At 49.2% G+C, this 4,904-nt stretch overlaps 1 long non-coding RNA gene across 1 annotated transcript; it reads right to left on the reverse strand.

Annotated features, from left to right (window-relative positions):
• Positions 1 to 868: 868 nt before the first annotated feature.
• LOC118908757 (uncharacterized) lies at positions 869 to 2,265 on the reverse strand. The gene is made up of 2 exons (XR_008994661.1): positions 1,654 to 2,265; positions 869 to 1,601 (listed from the first exon to the last, which is right to left on the reverse strand). It is a non-coding gene; the product is annotated as an uncharacterized LOC118908757 (long non-coding RNA).
• Positions 2,266 to 4,904: the final 2,639 nt, after the last annotated feature.

Below are 4,904 nucleotides of genomic sequence, written 5' to 3' on the forward strand. Positions count from 1 at the left end.
GGGAGCCCCTTGACGAGGAGACTGCTTGGCACCCCCCCAGCAAGCCGAGGGCCCAGCCCACAGGCCTCTGCCTCTCCCAGACCAAGTGGCTGCACTTTCTTCAGCCTCAAATCTCAGTGGGGAACCGAGAACAGAGGTTTATACAGGGAACTCGGGGACAAAATAAGGATTAAAACAACAGATAAATGACTATGTAAATTAATGTACTTACAAAACCCAGAACTCACCGAAAGCCCTTTCCTCTCCCGCCTTGCCAGCCCACTGTGGTTACATTGACCTTGAAGGAGGCAACACGAGGCAGGCCTTGCATTGGGAAGCCAGATTTTTAAACAGACAGGTGCCGAATTAAATCATTTAGCATTTTCAAGTAATGCCTAGCAGCCCCAGAAGATGCGCCTGATAGTGTCAGGCTACTGGACAAAATATCACATGTGTGATACGTGTTAAAGAGTCATGTTTAAGCCCCTCAGGAAAGAGCAATGTAACTCATTCCCACCAGGAATCAGGCTCATTTCAAGGCTTCCTACCCTCCCGCCTGACTCCCAGGCCTCTTCGCCCTTTCTGCCCCCGGTAAACTTCACTGCTGCTTTATAAAACCTCGCCGTTGTCACTGTCCAGAACTGCAAGCAGGACTTGAAAAACAAACATACACAACGTGTGTATGACATGTGTATCTGATCAGTCACTACTAGGTAGACAGAATAAAACCAACTTACAACCCAAGGGAGGCCCAAGGTGTGAGTGTGTGTGTATGTGAGTTGTGTGCAAATGTGTGTGTGTCTGGGTATGTCTGTGTATGTAACTCTGGGGAGAGGAAATCCCGGGGCAACATACCTAGCTGAAACCAAAATCAGTCAAAGGGAGAAATAAAGTTTAAAACCTGTTTATTGCTTACAAAAAGCTGTCAGGTATCTGCCTCTCTCCTGCCAAGGCAGAAGCAAGCGAATGCTCCCCCCAACCTCTCAGATTCAGATGAGCCCTAGGTCTTGCCTAGGTAATTACCCATCGATATGGAGATGAACTACTTATCTCCACCCCTTAGAAACGCCTGTTGATATGGAGATGCACTAAAGCCAGGTGAGAGATTCTGGAAATACTGCACTTTACCCCCAGTGTGTTATGGTGATGATGCAGGATAAACAACGGCCCCTTATCCTGTGTCAAAGAAGATTCATGATTTGTAGAAACACAGACACATGTGTTAATTGCAAGATGAATGGCTCTGGATGCCTTGGGTCCATCAACTTCAGATTCTACATCATAAAGGACATCTTGATAAAAGAGTGAGTTCATGCAGTGGTATCTCATTAATTCAGCCCTGGCAGGAAACAATGAAATCTAGTTTTTCCAGGTAACTTGGGTTGCTCCTGTAATCACTCAAACTTGCAAATTAGCCTTTTATCAGAAACATTTTTATCCATAACCACAGTGAAAACGCAAGCTCCCAGATTCTATTTCAGCCAATTGGGACCCAGATCCTACCTCAGCCAATCAGGACCTGGATCCTATTTCACCCAATTGGAGCTTGGTCTCTCTCCTCTCCAGTCAGCAAAGAGCTCACCCACCACCCTTAGACCCTGCCAATTGACCAGAGCCACGACCTATCATCCCACCAACTACCCCTAGATCCAGCCAATCAGCCAGAGCCACGACCATCACCCCACCAACTGCCCTAGAACCCCATAAAACCTTTGTGATATTGAAACTGCTCTCTTTCTCTGGCATCTTGCCACTGCGTTGGTGTAGATGAGAGATAGAGCTCGAGCTAGCTCGAATAAAGGCTCTTTGCTTTTGTATCAGTGTTGACTCCTTGGTGGTCTTCTGGGATTAGCGACTTTGGGCACAACACACAGTATTCCAGTTCAATTTTCCTTTGGTAGCTCAGGGCCCTCCCTGTGGAACTGGTCATTCCATGGGCGGCGAAGAGATGATTTCAGCAGTGTGACCATTTGGCCCCTACAGAGAATGGCTCCAGGTCACTCTGCCTTTCGGTCTCACATCTACAGTGTGGCGGGAGCAATTTACAAAGGCCAATGGGGATCACTTACAGCTAACTGGCCAAGGTTAACGTCATAGTCAACTGAAGTGCTCTGGCTGAGCTGACACATGACCAACTGCATCATATCCTGTCCAGATTTGCGAAAGGGGGGAAAGGCTGGAGCCGGGTCGAGGAAGCAGGCACACGCACCCGTCTCCTAGCCCCAGGGGATTGGGAGTCAGGGCCCGGGCACCCTCCCCTACTCAGCTTTGGCTGGGGCCCATGTTTAAGCTGTCAGTTTGCACACACCAAGCCCTTGAGACCATCCAGCCTTGTAGAGTTGCTGGTTGGCTTTTACCCCATCTTCCACGGAGGAGTTGAAGTGGAAACTCCTCACAGCTCTATGCTTGGGCCACTTGCTACCAGGCAGGCCTCTGCCCACCCCCTGCCACCTGCCAGGGGAGGGATGCCTGCAGAACGTGGGCCATGCTCCCCACAGGAAGGCCAGCAATGTACGCTGTTCAGATCTGCAAGTCTCCAGGAGGTGGCTGGCTGACTCGGTCCTCGGGACCCTGATTCCCCCTTTAGGGCTTCATAAACTGAGGGCCAGGAGCTGCAGAATTGCCCAAAGGCCAGCGCATGGTGACTGTCAGCCTGGAGGGCACTGCAGGCTACGTGAAATCACAAAAGTTCCCAACTGATTGATTGGTAACTTAGAGTGGATGATAAAGATCAAATGTGGAGGTCACACATCGTGCCAACTTCTAGATAGATGGTCTCATTTGGACTCCCCATCAATCCAGTGGGGTAGCAACAATGCCCCCACCCCACGGACCCGTCATCCCTGCATTCTGGCTCAGGAGAGAGAGAAAGTGGCGGCTGGCCCCTGGCCCCTGCCTGAACTTGCAGCCTCTCTCCTGTGCGTCACAGACCAGCAAAGGTTTTTAGAAAGTCTGTTCTCATTATCTACTCACAAAACATCTTCATGATTATTACACAAAAAGTACCTGAGTTACTCACTTCTCAAGGAATTTCCTTACTTCCATAGCCCGGACACAAGCTGTGCCCTTTCCCACCAGATGCTGCAGCGGGTGCTGCAGGGCAGGCCAGTTGGCAGCAGCACCTGGCTCCTGGGGACAGGCTATGGCAAAAACAGGGGAACACTTGGGCTCTCTCTTAGGGAAGGAAGGCTGAGTTCACGGCATCCACAGGGACCTTCCGTCTCTCTGCTCTGCCTTCCTCAGTGCGTGGCTCTGTCATAAAGGAAACGTGCTCTTTCCCACATTTGTCAGGATCCCAACCAAAAACCAAAACACTAAGAAACTACACTCAGTATGTCAATCAAAAGGAGGCTAACACAGGGAGCCGGAATGTGGAAAGAGGAAAAGGAATAAATGTGGACGCACAGGTCACCGTGGGCACTGCAGGAAATGACACCGACTCCTAGGGCTGGGGGAATGAGAGGCGGTGTGGCCAAACCTAGGAGCTCAGAAGAGGGCAGTGCTGAGCCTCTGGGCAAGTGAGGCTGACCCCAGGAGCGCCTGAACAAACAAAGCCTCGGCTGTCCTCTGCTGCAGACCAGCAGGGGTTCCCTGGGGCCTCCCTTGCTATATTCACAACTGGAAACTCCGTGCAGCTCACAGAGAATTACAGCAACCCAATGAAGCCAGAACCACTGAAGGTTCCGGTGCATCATGGGGGAAGTTTCCAGCTAAATGAGCTTACCTTGTTGGTCACTGATGTGCCTCAGGGTGGTGGGCTGCAACAAGCGGAGGTTCCACCTGGTTCAGCCAAAACCCTCAGTCCTGCAGATCAGGTCCCTGACCCAGAAGCACATCTAAGACACCGTGGGCCTCCCTGCCTGCGACAAGAAGGCAGGTGTGAGTCTGAGCTCCAAAGAGCTCACTAAGCCCATCAGTGAACTGGTGTTGTCTGTGAGACAGGAGAGAGGCAAATATAGGTCCAGTAAGTCCCTCCTCGAGCCATATCTACCCTCTCCACACAGAGGTCTTCATACAGGTGACCAAGACTCAAGATATGGACGAGAAGACAGGCACTAGGAGGGTCCTTGGCTCCACAGTTGCAGCCAGATGGCTCTGGGCCAGGTTCTGGAGACCTGGGTTTGTAGGCACGTCATTGTACAAACCACTCTAGTTCTCGAGGGGTCTCCTTGGTCCGAGTCTGGACCCCTATCAGGCCAAGTGCCTGCAAGAACAGATTCCACAACTTTTTAAAGTCATGGCGGCCACTTTGGTTAACTTTCGACATAGAATTGTTATTTTGATAGGCATCTGAAAACAGAAAAAAAATCCTGAATAGCCAATAGTTGACATTCTTTACTTGACATGAAGAGACTTCTAAACTCAGTTTAAATTCTAAAGTTGTCTACGTAGATTTCCCAAATCCAAGGTCAGTAAGAACATATTTTAGTGACGAGTTCAGATTTATGCTCTGCATATACACTCCAGGTTTTTCCCACCTCCTCCAGCCAGTCTATCTGTGGCAGGGCCAGGAGATGCCAAGCTTTGGATGAGAAAAGCTAATTGGCATAACCCTAAAAGGGACAGAGGTCCAACAAATTCTTAAAAACACAAAGTAAAAACTTCTAATCGGGACACTTGTCAATACTGAAAACAAGAGAGTAACTGGAAATTAATGGTCCTCCCATAAAGAAAAAGAAACTAGAAAGTTCCAAAATATTCTAAAGCGGCTCCAAGCAAGACTGCAGCCAGCTCTGTCTCATCTTCTTCCCCTCTCTCCCTCTTTTTTTCCCCATCTCCTCGAAGACTCTGGAAATTAATTGCAGTAGATTGTATTTTCTAAATGTCTACTACAATATTTCTAATTTCATATGTTTTTCCTTAGTCATCTTGGTCCCACAATAAGAGATGAGTGTTTATGTCCATTCCCCTTGGACTTGAGTAAA

Source organism: Manis pentadactyla, chromosome 18 (assembly GCF_030020395.1).
Source record: "Manis pentadactyla isolate mManPen7 chromosome 18, mManPen7.hap1, whole genome shotgun sequence".
NCBI classification, from domain to species: Eukaryota; Metazoa; Chordata; class Mammalia; order Pholidota; family Manidae; genus Manis; species Manis pentadactyla.